Here is a 19,932-nt window from a genome sequence, read left to right on the forward strand (position 1 = left end):
ATATACATGTATACTTGAGATGTACAGATAGCTCCCAGTGTTGTTCGTAGCGTGGTTTGGTAATAGCGGATGAATAAAATTGCACACATCTACTGATCTGCATCTTCAACCTGATGAAGTCCTACTTTTAGGACGAAACGTTGTATCAAAATTACCAACAGAATAAACAGAAAATATACAAGTAGATCAGTAGACGTGTGCAATTTTATTCATCCGCTATATATATATATATATATATATAGAGAGAGAGAGAGAGAGAGAGAGAGAGAGAGAGAGAGAGAGAGAGTTTTATTGTATTTAATGATGACGATTTTAGCATATTTCATTCATCGAGACTTTCTGCTCCATTCTAATGTCATGAATTACAATAATATCAACAACACAGCAATGAGATCATGGTTTATAGCTTACGATCACTGCATAAAAACAAATCTTTGATTCATTGAGATATTTAACAGATAAATGTGACTTGCGAACAAACTTAACAATTTACAATTGTTCTTTTTCGGAACCCATTCGAAAGTAATTTCGCCTACTATACAGTCAGGTAAAATATTTTCAATTTTAGTGTCCGCTAGAAAACCAGCAGGATTCTGAGATCGGGAAAATGACACTTGAATTTACGCTCGTTAACCATGTATACATTATATGGGTCAAAGTTGTGTGATCGTGGGTCAAAGATGGTGCTAGAGTAAAATACGGGGAGTGTGTGAATATTTATCCGAGTACGTGTGATGAGATGAAAGGGGATGTAAAAAAGTTGCAGTTGAATACTTCTTCTACAGGAGGCGACTTAAGGGGTGCGGGGGATTAAACATTTTCGCTTTTTTGGGCAGCGCACATCACGTACTCAAATTTCTTTCTACAGACTACCCTTCCTCTGTCCTGTGATGTAATAAAATAAATTTTGGGACAATATTTCTTGTTTCGTGAGGGAGGATGGGATTTCAAAAGTAATGCAAAATGGGACTTTTATATGTTGTTTTAGTTTTGTCAAGCAATATAAAACAGTCAGAGACTTTCATAGTTAATAAACTGTCATGAATATATCAAGAGTGCCACAGAAAGCAACTTCAATAATGATACTTTCCTATAGTTTTATCTACATAGCACAAGTTTTCCAGTAGTCTTAAACATAAATTAACCCTTTAACATATCAGTAAGACTGTGACCTTAATTTAGTCACTGGTCTATCACTCAGTATTTATACCTAATTTTTTACTTTAAAAAGGGCAGGGAGAAGTATAGCCTTGATAGTTGTATAGCTGCTGCAATGAAAATATGCAACTTTCTTCAATTTTGTTATAAGTGCCAATTACCTGAAAACACCATTCAATTGTATCCACATCTCAAAAACACTGAACCAGATGTGATTTCAGTATGCTTGATTTTACTCCCACTTTCATGCATGTCACTGCTTACAGAGTATCCAATGAGTTTCAGATAGTATTAAGTCTACAACCTTCACACCCACTATTCAGACTTAAATTTTTAAAAATAAGATTGCATGTTATACATATACATGTTTTGTTGGTGAGCTAAATACTATGCATTTCAACATGCTTTTGGTTATATTCATGAATACTGCAGGGATCAAGGCTAGAGGCATGCATTCAGGGGAGGGGGAATCTGAAAATTTCAGTTCAGAAGAGCTGGAATGGGGACATGAAGGGTTTACTCTGAGTCTAAGGGAGGGGCTACTTAAAGTACTTTTTACATACTTTTTTGTATAGTTTGGTACGCAGGTAATTAAATAAGAACATTTTTACATACTCTTCCCATTCTAATGTCAGTAAAAAGTAAGCACAATATAAAACCATTGCATCTCATTTCATGACTTTTTATTTAAATTAATCTCCAATCTCATGATGCCATTGAATTTTCACAAGCAAAACAACAAGTAGACCTCGTCACAGGACACCAAGCTGCAACTGATGACATTTTTTAAATATTTGCATACAATATATCAAATACTGTTTCTTGCTGTCATGTTCAAACACACAACATTCAGTTTGTTAACAAAGCCTGTATATTTTAAAATATAGGTGATAATTAAACTGGAGTCAACAATGAAAGTCATTTGTAAATGATGCAAATCTATACACATTCACACATTTAAAACATAATGACTACACTGCATTTGACTTTCGGGCTATAAAAAAAAGTCTTAACTTTCGATTAGCTGGCCAATCATGGTAAACTTAAGGTTCATCAATTATTACACATTCATCTGATCATATCATATAAAAATACCGTCAATGACAGTGTGCTCATATTTGGTCCATCAAGATATATTTTAACCAGAAAAACAGTAATGACAAAAGTAAATAAGTCTGAAACTTTAGGTACTGGAGGTCAACTTTAGGAACAGGCTTAGCAGAGGAATGTTTCAACACAGTCCTTCATGGTTTCAGCAGGTCTGTCAATATGTATCAGTTCATGAACAATGACAGGAAATGACTTGAGGTCAGTGGAGTAGGCTGTTTAAGTCACTGCCACCACTCCTACACATAATAAGTACACTGGATACAAATAGGTTAAAGGTTATAGAAGCTCTGACTGAGATGTGTAGGCTGGTTAAGTTAATACCACTACTCCTGAACATTTGCAAGATTTCCCCTTTTTCTAACCTCATTTGCATATTTTTGACACTGACATGTTCATTTAAACAACAGAACATCTAAACCCTGGGTCTACCTGTACACCAAATACTAAGATGGTAGGTCAGCAGTTTGGGAGCTTTTGCATCGGTCACTTTGTAACAAATTACAAAGCTATCAGACAAGTAATTTTGAGAACACGTTTTCTTGACCAAAACTGACAAGTGACCCCATAAAGCATACCATGAGGATAGTAGTAATGTTCTTAATCTGCATCACCAGACTCCTGACAGAGAAACCATACTTTGTTATTTATTTTAAGGCACTTAATTTTTCTGTCTGTCGGCAGAGCATGTCTGCATCTTTCAATGAGATTCTTTTATTTTTTGATACAAGAAATGTAACGGCTTCTTTATATAGGATTTCCGTCATGTACTGTGGAACAAATCTGTAAAAAATCAGAAAATTTACAGGATGTATCATTAATGTGTTCGTTTGAGGATTGGTGAAAAATATCAATCAATCATTACATCAAAGCCGCACATTTTTACATGGTTTTACGACTTATCCGGACACCCAAGTTTCTATATCATCAGCGAAGTTGCTGGGTAATTAGCAAGTTTGGTGTCCGGATAAGTTGTAAAACCACAGTTCAAGATGCATGAGACACAACCTGTTTCGAAATGTGAGAAAAATGTTCAGGGACTGCAGCTCTTTCTTGTGTTGGTCATGTTACTAGGGTACACATTTGTTTCGCCTTTGCTTAACTCTGAATTAACACATTCTTGCCTGCCAGAGCATATTTGTGTGATGCTACTCAGCATTCACTCTTACTTTACTCAGATACATTAACAATGAGTTCATAAACCAGTGGTTGTAAGTGACTGTTTACAACTTGTGACATGTACTACATAGAATGAGCCACAATCTTCAGTTGATATTGTATGTGACTTTAGTTCTATTCCCTGATCTGAGTCAGTGTAATTATTCAACTTTCAAGAAAGCAAAATCACAGTCGCCTTTTACTATATCTAAATATGCAACATTGTCACAAAGATCAAACATTTGCCTTTTCACCATCCTGAGATGACAGAAAAATTTTTAAACCTTTTTAAACAATTTTTACGCCAGGAAAACTTACATAGCGGTGAATTTAACCCTGGTTGATATCTTTAAATTGTGCTCAACTAAAAACTAAGTAAGATATAAAAAATCTGAGACACAATTTGGAAGAGCGTTGTGACAGCTTGCATTCCAGCAAGTTTGAGTCAGATATTTTAAGTATTGAGACAAAACATGGGTAAAACCGATTTTTGAAAGGTTATGCAAATTACCTGCCATGTGATAGTTATGTAAACAATGGTGACACTGTGGTTACCAAAATCTTACCCTATATCTTGGCCTTCAGAAAATGTATAATTAAGGGGGTTCTGAGCTTATTAACTATCAGAGAATTGTTAGATTAACGAGGTCAATTTCTTGTCTTGGAACCTTAATGCTCTCTCTCGAGTTCAAAAGGTGTATATGGCCAAGCATACAGCATTGTAACAAGATGGCTAACGTGAGTGCTGTCATACTTTCATACTGCCTGTTGCTGTCAACAACTTTTTTGTAATTCACTTTCAGTGATTTTATCTTGCCCTGGAACTGATAAGCTATCCTGTTTAAATCTTTTGTACAGCCCTTTCAGCAATTTTTTTGTAAACAAGGCTGTCTCTACAGGTTCACCCAGCATTCTCTGTATACTTTCATCTGCCCAGACTGAGATAAGCAAACTGATCGTCAAACCAATTATTGTCATGGAATGTAGTGCTCTGTTCGGCAGCCGTGACGAAAGAAATTGAATGTTGGTTGTTGTTTGTTATACGTTACATTTAGCTGTTGCGTATGGGCGTTTAAAACGGCTCTGAAGCGGGTCAGTCTGTCCACACAATGAGTTGCAGATAGAGTTAATACCTACACAGGCTCAGGTCTGGCCGGCTGAACTGTCTCACATTTGAAACGTTTCAGAAGCAATTCTGAGCATCCATTCATAACTTTTGTGCCCGTGTTTATCCATTTATGACTTCGTTTGTGTACCGTCTATTTACTGTCTGTTCTGTGCTGTTTGTGTCAACGTTTACAACTATTGTATTACGAATTCAGACCTAGTGTCATTGGATTATGGATTGGTATGATTGCGATTATTGGACCAGAGCCATTTCAGAGGCATTTGAATGGCCATGGCACAACTTATGAGTTTTTCAACTTTGAACTTCACAATCTATTCTCAGTGTTTTTTGGACAAAAACGCCACATTAACCCGTCAAGCCATTTAGCAAAATGCCTTGTAAAACAGAGAGTCATTTGGCCAGATAACAAGTAAATTGGCGGTCAACTTCAGTGGTCTGGTACAGCGATTGTAATACAAAAGTCAGCAGGAAGCCCACTCTGGCCATAAAATTGATACTGATACTACAGGCTGCGTAAACATCGCACAGTGGTACAAACCATTTCTCTCATGGTGTATCTTAGAAAAATAAACTGAATTGAATGAAGAATAATTCACAATTGACACCGATTGAGATTACCCGCTGATTTTAGTGTTTGCAATTGCTGTACCCAACCAGTGAAGTTGATCGCCAATTTATTTGTTATCTGGCCAAATGACTCCCTGTCTCACTAGGCATTTTGCTAAATGGCTTTGACAGGTTAATGTGGTGTTCTCCGGTGTAACATAAGGTCATGCTATTAGAAAATATACATAATGCCCTCTTACACAAGAACATAACAGTCCTCCAGTCCAATGAAGCTAAAGTGAAAAATTTAATTTCCGTTATTTTGCATGTAGTCAGCAAATACATGTGAAAATAAATTCCTTGTGAAAAATTATAAAATACTGTACAATAAACATCAGAAAGCGAACATATTTCTATGATATTAAATACAGTATGAAACACTCACAGTATGTTGTTCATGGATTGCTCCTCCATACTACGTACAGTTTTCTTGTCACTTGTAGTAATGCATACTTCCCATCCTGAAAACAGACTGTGATAGAAAAAGTGCAAAACTTTTACAGACTGAAGTTACATACTCAATTAACATTACCAAATACTTTAGTGTGGTACAAATGATAGGCTCTCACCTTTGATCTTTGGACTGGGTACCATTGCTTTAAACGCCATGCTTGGTACTATGTAATTTGGATCCCAAATGTTTGTTGTAACTGTACATACATACAGGTAAATGCATTTCTTCATCAATTTCCTGATTTGCGGATGCCAATATTTATTTTATAATTAAGTCTTATCATGTACACAAAAGCATACCACAATTATATGACAAGATAGAACAGTTTCATTTTTGACCAAAGCATGCTTAATTTTGGGTACACACCTACAGTCCTTTTGTGAAGTTGTCTTGGTTTATTGTTTGAAGTAAGATTAGAATATATTGAAGCAAACTCCAAACAGAACACTCTATTTTCAAGGGAGACAGGGGCATGGCTTTTGCAACTATAATGCCCATTCTCCATAAACAATAAAATCCGTCTCTGAAGCCAACCTTTGTGTATATTCCAGTCATATATATTCTAGATAAGTTCAATAGAGTGTTTGAAGTAAGAATATATTGAATAAACTCCAAAAAGAACACTCTATTTTCAAAGGAGACAGGGGCATGGCTTTTGCAACTATAATGCCCATTCTCTCAAAAACAATAAAATCAGTCTCCGAAGCCAACCTTTGTGTACATTCCAGTCATATATATTCTAGATAAGTTCAATAGAGTGTTTGAAGTAAGAATATATTGAATAAACTCCAAAACCAATACTCTAATTTGAAAGGAGACAGGGGCATGGCTTTTGCAACTATAATGCCCATTCTCTCATAAACAATAAAATCAGTCTCCGAAGCCAACCTTTGTGTACATTCCAGTCATATATATTCTAGATAAGTTCAATAGAGTGTTTGAAGTAAGAATATATTGAATAAACTCCAAAAACAACACTCTAATTTTGAAAGGAGACAGGGGCATGGCTTTTGCAACTATAATGCCCATTCTCTCATAAACAATAAAATCCGTCTCCGAAGCCAACCTTTGTGTACATTCCAGTCATATATATTCTAGATAAGTTCAATAGAGTGTTTGAAGTAAGAATATATTGAATAAACTCCAAAAACAACACTCTAATTTTGAAAGGAGACAGGGGCATGGCTTTTGCAACTATAATGCCCATTCTCTCATAAACAATAAAATCAGTCTCCGAAGCCAACCTTTGTGTACATTCCAGTCATATATATTCTAGATAAGTTCAATAGAGTGTTTGAAGTAAGAATATATATAAGAAAATCCAAAACCAACACTCTAATTTGAAAGGAGACAGGGGCATGGCTTTTGCAACTATAATGCCCATTCTCTCATAAACAATAAAATCAGTCTCAGAAGCCAACCTTTGTGTACATTCCAGTCATATATATTCTAGATAAGTTCAATAGAGTGTTTGAAGTAAGAATATATTGAAGCAAACTCCAAACAGAACACTCTATTTTCAAAGGAGACAGGGGCATGGCTTTTGCAACTATAATGCCCATTCTCTCATAAACAATAAAATCCGTCTCCGAAGCCAACCTTTGTGTACATTCCAGTAATATATATTCTAGATAAGTTCAATAGAGTGTTTGAAGTAAGAATATATTGAATAAACTCCAAAAAGAAACACTTTAATTTGAAAAGAGACAGGGGCATGGCTTTTGCAACTATAATGCCCATTCTCTCATAAACAATAAAATCAGTCTCCGAAGCCAACCTTTGTGTACATTCCAGTCATATATATTCTAGATAAGTTCAATAGAGTGTTTGAAGTAAGAATATATTGAAGCAAACTCCAAACAGAACACTCTATTTTCAAAGGAGACAGGGGCATGGCTTTTGCAACTATAATGCCCATTCTCTCATAAACAATAAAATCCGTCTCCGAAGCCAACCTTTGTGTACATTCCAGTCATATATATTCTAGATAAGTTCAATAGAGTGTTTGAAGTAAGAATATATATAAGAAAATCCAAAACCAACACTCTAATTTGAAAGGAGACAGGGGCATGGCTTTTGCAACTATAATGCCCATTCTCTCAAAAACAATAAAATCAGTCTCTGAAGCCAACCTTTGTGTACATTCCAGTCATATATATTCTAGATAAGTTCAATAGAGTGTTTGAAGTAAGAATATATTGAAGCAAACTCCAAACAGAACACTCTATTTTCAAAGGAGACAGGGGCATGGCTTTTGCAACTATAATGCCCATTCTCTCATAAACAATAAAATCCGTCTCCGAAGCCAACCTTTGTGTACATTCCAGTCATATATATTCTAGATAAGTTCAATAGAGTGTTTGAAGTAAGAATATATTGAATAAACTCCAAAAAGAACACTTTAATTTGAAAAGAGACAGGGGCATGGCTTTTGCAACTATAATGCCCATTCTCTCATAAACAATAAAATCAGTCTCCGAAGCCAACCTTTGTGTACATTCCAGTCATATATATTCTAGATAAGTTCAATAGAGTGTTTGAAGTAAGAATATATTGAAGCAAACTCCAAACAGAACACTCTATTTTCAAAGGAGACAGGGGCATGGCTTTTGCAACTATAATGCCCATTCTCTCAAAAACAATAAAATCCGTCTCCGAAGCCAACCTTTGTGTACATTCCAGTCATATATATTCTAGATAAGTTCAATAGAGTGTTTGAAGTAAGAATATATTGAATAAACTCCAAAAACAACACTCTAATTTTGAAAGGAGACAGGGGCATGGCTTTTGCAACTATAATGCCCATTCTCTCATAAACAATAAAATCCGTCTCCGAAGCCAACCTTTGTGTACATTCCAGTCATATATATTCTAGATAAGTTCAATAGAGTGTTTGAAGTAAGAATATATATAAGAAAATCCAAAACCAACACTCTAATTTGAAAGGAGACAGGGGCATGGCTTTTGCAACTATAATGCCCATTCTCTCAAAAACAATAAAATCCGTCTCCGAAGCCAACCTTTGTGTACATTCCAGTCATATATATTCTAGATAAGTTCAATAGAGTGTTTGAAGTAAGAATATATTGAAGCAAACTCCAAACAGAACACTCTATTTTCAAAGGAGACAGGGGCATGGCTTTTGCAACTATAATGCCCATTCTCTCAAAAACAATAAAATCCGTCTCCGAAGCCAACCTTTGTGTACATTCCAGTCATATATATTCTAGATAAGTTCAATAGAGTGTTTGAAGTAAGAATATATTGAATAAACTCCAAAAAGAACACTCTAATTTGAAAAGAGACAGGGGCATGGCTTTTGCAACTATAATGCCCATTCTCTCAAAAACAATAAAATCAGTCTCTGAAGCCAACCTTTGAGTACATTCTCGTCATATATATTCTAGATAAGTTCAATAGAGTGTTTGAAGTAAGAATATATTGAAGCAAACTCCAAACAGAACACTCTATTTTCAAAGGAGACAGGGGCATGGCTTTTGCAACTATAATGACCCATTCTCTGAAAAACAATAAAATCAGTCTCCGAAGCCAACCTTTGTGTACATTCCAGTCATATATATTCTAGATAAGTTCAATAGAGTGTTTGAAGTAAGAATATATTGAATAAACTCCAAAAAGAACACTCTATTTTGAAAGGAGACAGGGGCATGGCTTTTGCAACTATAATGCCCATTCTCTCATAAACAATAAAATCAGTCTCCGAAGCCAACCTTTGTGTACATTCCAGTCATATATATTCTAGATAAGTTCAATAGAGTGTTTGAAGTAAGAATATATTGAAGCAAACTCCAAACAGAACACTCGGAAGCACATAATTGACGTTAATCAGAAAACTTAATCAGAATTTGAAAGCACACAGGGGTTCAGCATTGGTCACTCTGGTCTGACAGATGGCACATTCCAAAGGCAACATATGCTGAAATTTGTGTAATACATTTCCTAGACAAGTTCAACTAAATGGATATGAACGGATAAATCATCACTATGTCCCTTTGAGAACACACGGACAGATGCTCAGGAGAGATGCTGGTGCTAGCTTGATAACTAACCTAAAACTTGAAACTTCATTGTGTAGGAGTAAAGAGTGTAACAAGTGATGTCCTGGATACTTAACCCTTTCACCACAATGGTTTTACCCAAACCCATTGTTATCAGAATGGTGATCTTGGACCTGTTTCCAGGGAACCAGGCTAATCTCTAGAATGTGAATGTCAAAGTCTGTATATTGACTCAAGGATGTTTACTCAAGACTGAAGTGAGCAGATATGAGATAATATAACAAATGCCTAGGGTAGTCTCAAATGTGAGAAACTAAAATATGAAATATGTTATTTTTTATCGCTTTTGATGCCCATAAGAGCATGGAAATCTCTGATACTTCCATTCCATGTTTCTAGCATTCATCTAACAGTACACACATTTCTGTTCCATAACATTTCTGTTCCATAAAACAGTCCAAAGTGCAGTATTGGTGTACCTTCCAAAATACACATATGCAAGGCCCCTAAAATAAATTAGTTGAAAAAGAGGGTCAACAATTTCTCATATCTATCTAACCGCTGATTCGTTTGGCACCATTTTGAGGAATCAGAACCTTGAACATGGTCTAAACATCTGTATCAAATATCAACACAGTCTGTTCAGCAGTGTTGACTTCTTGTCGTTTACGGACAATTTTCACTGTCCGACATCCACTCAACCCCATCATTATGTTAAAAATTATCAAATGTTACCGCCTCTCTCCCTACCGCGCAGAACAGCACTCTGAGAATCGATGTAGCACAACGTTATAGCTAGGTCCCATGGCATTTGAGGAGGGACCCTGGTTATACCTCAGGTACGTGGAGTTGCCGTGTAGTAGTTTCTCTATCACGGTCCCTCCACAAATGTGGGGACCGTACGTGTGTCTCTATGCGTACACGGCAACTCCACTTACCTGTGGGTTTTGCTAGCTTACATTACACTTGCGGTCCACTGTTAAAGATCGTATACAGTTTTTCGATTTCATGACGTGCAGCTGCTTGGGTAACACTTCGTACACTGAAAAATTGTAACATACCGTGATTCGGCAGGATTCCTGAAGAATCAATCAAACGCAGGGAGCGTGGGCCTACATGTACGTCCTCTCAAAACGCAAGGCAGCATGGCGATAATCTGCGCATGCGCTCTGCAACGCTTTAGACCTGGGCGTTATCATTGCGACCAATGAAAACGCCCTGTCTCCTTATCTCGGGAACTGCCTCTATCGAAACGAGAGTCTGGGGAAATGCTATGGCACGGTTTGTAACACAAAATGGCCGCTGACAGAATTACGGACAGACGCTGATTGGCTTATCCGTCAGTATGACCCTGGGTCACTGCAACTCGACTGAAACATGGAGACGACGCAGCGGAGACGACACATGCTGTAAGTGACTCTCGGCAATATCTGTGTGTGTGATTTGTTGTCTTTTCATAAGAGACCGTAGCTGCAGTACAGTAGCTCGAGGTTTTGCCTGGGTATTTGGGTCGGGCGGCAAAACCAGATGGTTTTGCCGTCCGACCCAAATACCCAGGCAAAACCTCGAGCTACTGTAGGCCTACTGCAGCTAGGAGAGTTTGTGCAATTGTGGAAAGATCGCAAAAAATTGAGAGATTGGCGACTAGAAAAAAAAGACTGTTTCCATGCACACCAAATGCGGTATGTATGCAATATACGGTGGTTTCAATCGGGTTCGAACTCACAACATACGGTACCCAGTCTCCTATATAGCGGAGATATATATCGATACTAATCACTACCGACCACATACATGTCATCTGTCTTTCCTTCTACCTCCATGATCTGTCTAATGAGTGTTGCCATAAACAGTGAACCACAGTCCCTCTATGGGACTGTGAGCGAACCCATACTTTTGCAAGTTATACGTTGCCTACACACTTCTGAAACTTGACCGGAAAAAACTTCCAAACACCTCGCGCAGGAAAATATCACCACAAAAATATTTTTTCAAAGTCTTGCTCGCAGGTATTTTACATAACGAGAGGTTGATAGTGCTCCTAAGCACGTTTTTTTTCAAACACTGTCATGATTATTCGCCCTATTCTGTGCATCTATATCACAAGACTCAGAAACTACCATGTGGCCCTCAACTGTCTTAGTGCTGCCCTAAGCTTATGGCAGTGTGACCGAATGTTAAATGATATTCTACAGAGGAAACAAGATGAGGGAAAATCAAGCCAATCCACGTATCCAATTTTCATCAGAGTATGTGTTCATTTAGAGATAACTTGCCATATGTTTATGGATCCATTGCAGATCTCTCAAGTAACCCCTTCCTGTATCACCCCAAGACAAGATATGAAGTGAACAAAACAGACACTAAAAGGTATGTATATTTTCTGTTAAGTTTGATTTTCAAGGCTATTATACCTGCGGTATTGAAGACCATACAATTTTGTACATTTTATTTTTGCTATATCATATACACTTGTGATTCTGATGTGTCTGTACTCTAACCACTCAATTTTCAAAAAAAAAGAATCGCCAAATGTGACACCACTGAAATTCTACATCTGATGTTATTTTTGACACAGTCTTACTACTTTCACTTTTAAGGTTCAGCTTGTGAATTTTAACCAAAATTGTGAAAACTGTGATCACAACAATTTTATTCTTATTAACTTTTAATGTGATAGAATCTTATAGTATACTATTTGTGCTTTTAATTACATTCTATATATTCAATAGATAGAAACCAATGTCTGTTTTTTTAATTTAATACAGGTAATAACAACTCTGACCCATATTCCCAAGCCTGATATATCCTATGGTATGGAGAGAGATGCTTGAGGCATTGGAGATATGCTATGCTTGTCTATTATTCTAGTCACAAGATCAAGTATAGACTTGAGGCTTTTCTTCTCCAAGCAAGTACCGAAGCACTGTTGTCACCATGGCTCAGTCATCAAATAACCTGGAATAGGTTCATTAACTTATCGAGAGGAGAAGGAAATAATTTTGACGGTTACTATGTCATGGAACTCCCAAATAGATTTGCTGAGAAAAGAATGAAATCATTGGGACTAAATCACACCAGTGCTGCTGTTGCCAGGATTGGAAAGACTGTGTTGTACTGTGATGACATTGAGAACTTCAGAGAAGCATTTGCTTCGAGAACTCGATGTTGCATTTCAGTCATGAACACATACAAAAGCTAGTGTTGATAGTGATATAAGAACCATATATGAGGAGTTGAAACATAAGTCATCAGTATTTAAGTGGAATGCAGGCACATGATCATTTCCCAAACTTTATGCTGACATTTTCTGTAATATTGATCCCAAAGAATTACACAGGTGGATAAATGGAAAGAAAAAAGAATACTCAACTAGTAAATGGGCATTCTGAAAAAGTGCACTCACAGGCTGTTGTAATTGTGTGCATTTGTGAGATTTGAATTTTTTTTGCTATCACAGAACATCTGTTTGAACATCGCATTGCAAATTACCACCAATTTCATTCCGCTCTAGAGAGTTCATTGCTGAACATGGAATTTTTTGTGTGCCATCTTGACTGATTACTCTGATTACTTTTATTGGCATCTCACAGACACCAACAAGGAACACACGTGAGGAAACAAGATCCTTTCATTTTGATTCATGTGTTCCACTGTTAAACCCCATGCTAAAGTACAATGGTGGTCTGTGATGTAAACATACAGACATCAAGACAGGAACATTACAAGTCTTGACTTGTAATTAGGGAGTGTTAATTTTTTACATCTGGGGGAGGGGGATTTTGATTTTTTCCAGGATTATTTTTGGGTGACCCACCCTTCAAATTCTGGAGGAAAATACATGCACCCCCCTGTCAATATGTATGTCGTATTTATTGACATGGGTATGTCAAAAGTAAATAAAGATTTCAAATATTCTCAATACATCTTCTGAGTTTTATGTAAATCAATAACTTTTATTACAATATTGGAGGCCACCAGCCCAAAAGTGTACATGTCACATAATGAAGTTCAGGTATGGAGAGAGCAAAATCATCAATCACAAAATGAATATATAAATAATACTGCCTGTAACAAAACACCGAGTAGTTCTCATGATACTCATTCAAATGCAGAGTTTGACCTTTCGAAAGCATGACATATAGACCTGGCTTAATTTTGAATGACTGTCTCATTCTGGTCTAGTAACAGTAAAGAAAACTTTGCACTGTAGGCAGTGTGTAATCGTATTTGGATAAATATTGGACTCTGAGATCACTATACAGTGGGGAGATCACAATACAATGGGAAGACCAAGCAAAATTGAAATTTGTTTTGAATATAACTACACAGTAAGGCCAGGGGAAAAAAAATTGTTCATCCCAATCGCCACTTCTACTTTTGCAGATTTGGAATTTTATGTTTTTGAAATTTTGAAAATTTGTTTACTAGGTGGGCTTTTGAAGCCTGCCCCCTAGTGGATCTGCACAACTATTGCTTGTATCCACCATTTGTGTTTAATACATGTTTATTCTGCTGCACTCCTGCACGCAATTCACTCTGTTATTGAAGAGTGTTGCAAAATCTTGACCAGGTTATCATTACCGGTGAAATTACTGGTAGATTTTGCTGGTTTGGAAAAAAAAATTGCTAGCCGCTTCTGAAGCTTGGCGCAAAAAATCTGATGAACAAGAATTTTTTTTCCCTGGCCTAAAGATAGCTGCAGTCATAGCTCTCGTGGGTTGTACCGGAAAAAAACAAGCGCTACAGATCCTACCTATGCGAAAGTACATATTCTAAGCGAACGGAATTCCGTTTGCGCCTCTGCATGCTTTTCTCCCGCTCTGGTCTTATTTTCTTGGCTTTTTCACATTCAGACCAAATTTATTACCTACCCTGACAAAACAGTCTTGCTGTTAGTACATCCAACTGGGAGTACTGCAAAGTAAATCAAAGTTCTGTTGCTGTCTGTTGATGTCCATTAATCATCACTGGGTAAGCCAAGATGGCAATGTGTGAATGGATTAATGGACATCAACCAGTAAATTTTTGATTTACTCTTCTCTGCGCCTGTTGGATCTACTTACAGTAAAGACACTTTTTAGGTAGGTACTAAATATGGTCCGAACAGTAAGTAAGCCAAGAAATGAGACCATAGCCGGAGAAAAAACATGCAGAGGCACAAATGGAATTCTGTTTGCTTAGAGTAGGTACTTACACATGGGACATGGGTAGGATCTGTGGCTCTCGTTTTCTCATGCAGCTAGCCTAACACCAATCCTTTTGCTCTACAGCCCTCTAAGTCCAGCATTCCTGATCTTGTTCAGCCTAGACATATTGAAAACCATGACACTTTTCTGAATGCAAGTATGTTAAGTTGTATGTAAATCCTAATAGTTTCACTCTAATTTTTCACTAATGATTTTCCACACCACTGAGGCAATATGTGAATCAAACACAAACTCTGTGAGTGTATCGTCCTTACAATGAATGTAGGGAATATTGTCTAAAATATCAGAAATGACAGCATCTGTCAACCTAGTCATTACTATTGATGAAATCAAAGCCTGAGACATTTAATCTCTACATGTGGTCAATTCTTGTTTGATGATCCGTTGTTGTTCGTCAGTAATACTACTAATCAGGTGCTCAGTTGTTCGGCATCCTTAGCAGCTGCACACAGTTCCTCATTGTTAAGTCTCTCTGCGATCAAACCAGAACATATAGGGCATTCCCTACAGTCACATTGCCCATAGCAAATGTCTGATTCCTGTACAAAGCCTTCAAAGGATCTAGAAGCTCCCCAATGAATGGACATGTAGACATCAGGGGCATCCACTCCCATACTCAATGCAACAGTAGCTATGATTACTCTCAACTTAGATTCAGTCTTGCTGAATGATTTTCAACCAATCATGTTTCACTGGTGTGGAGTGGTGGTACATGGTAAACAGTGCATTCTGAAATGTTGGTGACCCAATCCATGATTCATCATTTAATTGAATGATAAAATACTTGTACAAATAAGCACAAGAATTGATATTTCTGCAGTAAATTATGTGTTTCTTAGTTAGCGTCTTCATGCATCTCAGAGATTCAAAAAGCCAAGAGAATGTGTCAGCAATTGATGTTGGAGCCTGTATTGTTTGGTAGAATATATTGTGGCGGTCAAGATCACATCTCACCAGCTCACATTTTTCCATGCATAACATTTTCTTTATTTCAGATCTGGAGTTGCTGTTACAGTGAGTGCTACCATGTTAGCTCTTGGAAGAAGACTCTGTAGTTCGCCAATGCGAGCATAGTATTTTACCCCTGTACAAGTAAAAATAAAAATAGACATGTCAACATTTTTAAGAGTGGGAGATCATAAAAGCTTTGTGTGGTCATCTCTATCTCAGCAGGATTAGTAATATTTCATATCAATTTTCAAATTGAAGTGTTTTCTGTTTTCATTGTGCTGAATATGATGATTATCATTGCCAGTTCACTCAATTCTCATGCAAAATTGGTGATTTTACCATTATACAATATTTCTTCAAAATACTGAAAAATCTGATGGCAGCTACATTCCTCACTCAGACATTCAATGTGATAAAGTTTTGAAGTATAACTGAATAATTTATACTATGTATACACACACAAACGTAGACATATATTTTATATACACGTTATTAATTATTGACACATACCACTGAACAACACAGTGTGCTTCATCGACAACTATGGAAAGGTGTCTCTGTACTTTGATTGGCATAGATGATTTCTTCAATTACCACTAAATAGTATTTCTGGACTGAGTAGCATGATGGCACTATCTCTGTCTGTGAATAAAAAATATGTAATACTGTATTTATGAAGACTGCAGTTGAATATGTCATATTGGGAAAATACACATGTTATTTATAGAATGAAATGACAAATCGTATGTAGTTTTGCATTTGCATTTTGTCCTTCAATAGTTGATACTGCTATTGATAATAACTGTTTTGCACACCCTTACATGTAACACAACACCATCGCAGTGCTTGACAATATAACTGTACATGTCTGAGAAAATTTCGAGTTACATTATCATATGCCAGCTGACACCCATATGGGGATGCATGAAAACACTTATTGAGAGATAATATTCATAAAAGTAATGCAGTTCAGTTTCTATTAAATACATCAAGGTAGTAGGTTTTAAATAACATGTGGTCCCACAAGTCTTGATAATAGATTAGTGGATAGATAGTTGCAGCATTCTCAAAATTAGGTGATATGATTTATTTGACATTACCATACATTTTACAAATCAAAAAATGGAAATATACATGAGCATATAAACAAACCTGTAATAGAGACTTGTTCTTGTTCACTCAGCTGTACTGTACGTTGAGACGCTGCACCTGGTAAGCCATAAGGGACACCAGTGTTGAGATCTACAACAACCTTGTGGTTCATCAGAGGATTGTTGTGATATTCATTTAGTATGTTCAGTAACAAAGCATAGATGATAGTTTTTCAATAGCCGGTCAGCAATACTGCCATGACTTCACTGCCATTCACTAGATGCTTTAAGCACTCCACTTGTTTATCCTGATGGAAATGTATTTATAAAAAATACCAACAAGGTTTTAATAGGCTCTATATGTTTAGTTATGAAAGCACAAGATTGATATAAAAGTTATCAATGTAGACAGGATTCTTGAGGCTTCAAGTATTGTCACTTTGTTTTTTTTGGCTCTCTTACTTACACCATAGACCCTTTACCCTTTGCTCCAGTGTATATGCTTACACACACACTCACACACACACACACACACAAAACAACAACAACAATATAGCAGCAATAATTGAAGTATTTTTTTTGGTACATGGGGTTGTGCACATATCTACTTATGAAAAATGATCGTACAATTTTTGCAGCTATAAAGCTTTATTTTTAAAATAACTGTGAACAGTCTGTGTCAAAAACAATGTGATTGGCACTGTTTTCTCCGCTCGATAATATGTATGGGTATGGGTGGCTTCAATGATCGTAGCGGAGGTTGCTCGTCTGGATTGACTTTGTACGCGACCTGGTAGCTGCAATGATTGTAGGGGGGCGGGGTTGTTCGTCTGGATTGACTTTGTACGCGACCCCAAACAAAGTCCAGACGAGCGACTCCTCCTGCAATCATTGCAGCTACGGTACAGGTAATCGAGATATGTAATCTAAGCAACTGATTCAGTTACTGAATTCCAATGCCTGTCTGAGTCTGTACATGGACGTAAAAAATAGACCTTACACCCATAAACTGTACACCAGAGACCCTCGAGAAAAACTGGTAGTGCCAGTGGTACAACTATTCATTTGTGTGGCAACGAGAGGATGAAGTATGGCATTGGCAAACGAGCTAGCATTTTGAGAAATTAAACTATGTGGTGATTAACTAGACCAAATAGAACGAGAAATTCCCACCTTAACGTGTATGATATATCGTACAAGGTCAAAGACGCTCCAATTACAGCGTTCAATCGGTCTCCATCGATGGCTGTCCATGTTTTCAGTCGAGTTGCAGTGACCCAGGGTCATACTGACGGATAAGCCAATCAGCGTCTGTCCGTAATTCTGTCAGCGGCCATTTTGTGTTACAAACCGTGCCATAGCATTTCCCCAGACTCTCGTTTCGCCAGTAGCGCAGAGGAGTCTGGGTAACCGAGACTATGCCATAGCATTTCCCCAGACTCTCGTTTCGCCAGTAGCGCAGAGGAGTCTGGGTAACCGAGACTAGGGGGGACTCTGAAAACAGAAAGGGTGAGAACAGTATTTTGAGTGAAGAATTTTGTGAAAGACAGTCTAATCTCTCCAGAATACGACGTTGGGACCACAGGTGTGGTTGGGACAATGTCGTAAGTACAAAATGGGTTTAAGGCCAGCATTTTCAACACACAATAGGGTGAGGGGCAGTGTTATCAGTACAGAATATGGCGAAGGACAAGATTTAATACTCATCATAACCGGGTAAACAAGTTTGCAGTTAACTGCTAAAGTGATTTGTAAACGATGCGTTTAGGGACCGTTCAGTTTTTACGGCCTGGGGGGGGGGCGGCAAAATCTTGTCGCCGGTGTTCAAAAAAATATAGACCCCCTGCATTTTTCGTGAAAAAAGATGACCCCCCCCCCTTTGTCAGACGATAAAATTTGATTGAACCCCCCCCCCCCCCCCCCGCTGAAAAATAACCAAAACCCATATGTCAAATTTACCCGCAGGGTTTGGATTTGAACTCCGGTACGCAGCACACTTTATTCGTGTAGCAGAGATGCCAGTGCACAAACTTCTAAGCCACATCCATGCAAACATCTGTTAATTAGGACGACCGTAAGGCAATTTTTAACTTCATTTCCATAGACAACTTATGTCCATGGACATTGTATAAAGTAAAATTTATTTGATTTGTTCACCAAAGGCAGCCCTCCGGTTAAGAGAGTCATGGGCCATACGTAAAGTCAACTTTATTCTAGTGAGCCACCAAAGGCCAAAGGCCCGCCGGTAAAGAGGGTCGATCATGGTCATTGCATAAAGTAAACTTTACTTGACAGGGCCGCTGAAGCCGTCCGGGCGTTAAGATGGGGTATTACATATAGTCAATTTATTGTAGTGGGCGGCCGCAGACGGCCCGCCGGTAAAGAGGGTCGATCATGGCCATTTCATGAAGTAAACCTAATTGGAGTGGGCCGCCAAAGGTGTCTGCCTGTTAAGGGGGTCATGGGTGATACATAAAGTATATTTATTGTAGTGGGCCGCCGAAGGCTGTCCGCCGGTAAAGAGGGTCGATCATGGCCATGGCATAAAGTGAACTTTATTGTAGATATTATGTTTTTGAAAATGTGGTGACCCCCCCTTTCCTACCAGTGAAAAAGCGATGACCCCCCTTCGCGGATTGCAAAATTACGATGATTCCCCTGGATTTTGCCGGCCCCCCGGCCGTAAAAACTGAACGGTCCCTTAGAACGAGATAGATCGGCGAACTGCGTTTGAACGTGAGTTCCCTGATCAAGGCTTCACTATGATAATAAGTGAGCCCAGTTTATCGGTAATACCTATCACAGTCACTCGTGATCTATTCAGCTCTTGGACTATTCGCCCCATAGACGTGTGTACATAAGCGAGAAAAAACCCTAGGCCGAGGGGTAGGCTATACACTCAGTGTGACAGAATTCGGACAGGGTAGTAAATTTGCCTAAAGTCGTTTCGTAAATGACCAGCAATACGAAATCTTATTACCATACCTTTCGAAACTTTATTGTGGTTATTCTCAAACTCAGTTGATACGACGGGAGTGATATTTCGGGG

The 19,932-nt window shown here is 37.8% G+C and overlaps 3 long non-coding RNA genes across 3 annotated transcripts; 1 reads left to right on the forward strand and 2 right to left on the reverse strand.

Annotated features, from left to right (window-relative positions):
• Window positions 1-1,834: 1,834 nt before the first annotated feature.
• LOC139138536 (uncharacterized) lies at window positions 1,835-10,865 on the reverse strand. The gene is made up of 3 exons (XR_011553631.1): window positions 10,693-10,865; window positions 5,544-5,630; window positions 1,835-3,048 (listed from the first exon to the last, which is right to left on the reverse strand). It is a non-coding gene; the product is annotated as an uncharacterized lncRNA (long non-coding RNA).
• Window positions 10,866-10,885: 20 nt separating this feature from the next.
• Window positions 10,886-13,555, forward strand: LOC139138537 (uncharacterized). Its single transcript, XR_011553632.1, has 3 exons — window positions 10,886-11,040; window positions 11,932-12,001; window positions 12,400-13,555. It is a non-coding gene; the product is annotated as an uncharacterized lncRNA (long non-coding RNA).
• A 17-nt stretch (window positions 13,556-13,572) lies between these two features.
• On the reverse strand, window positions 13,573-18,293 carry LOC139138538 (uncharacterized). The gene is made up of 4 exons (XR_011553633.1): window positions 18,057-18,293; window positions 16,945-17,191; window positions 16,303-16,434; window positions 13,573-15,925 (listed from the first exon to the last, which is right to left on the reverse strand). It is a non-coding gene; the product is annotated as an uncharacterized lncRNA (long non-coding RNA).
• Window positions 18,294-19,932: the final 1,639 nt, after the last annotated feature.

The sequence above is a fragment of the Ptychodera flava genome, chromosome 8 (assembly GCF_041260155.1).
Source record: "Ptychodera flava strain L36383 chromosome 8, AS_Pfla_20210202, whole genome shotgun sequence".
In the NCBI taxonomy this organism is placed as follows: domain Eukaryota; kingdom Metazoa; phylum Hemichordata; class Enteropneusta; family Ptychoderidae; genus Ptychodera; species Ptychodera flava.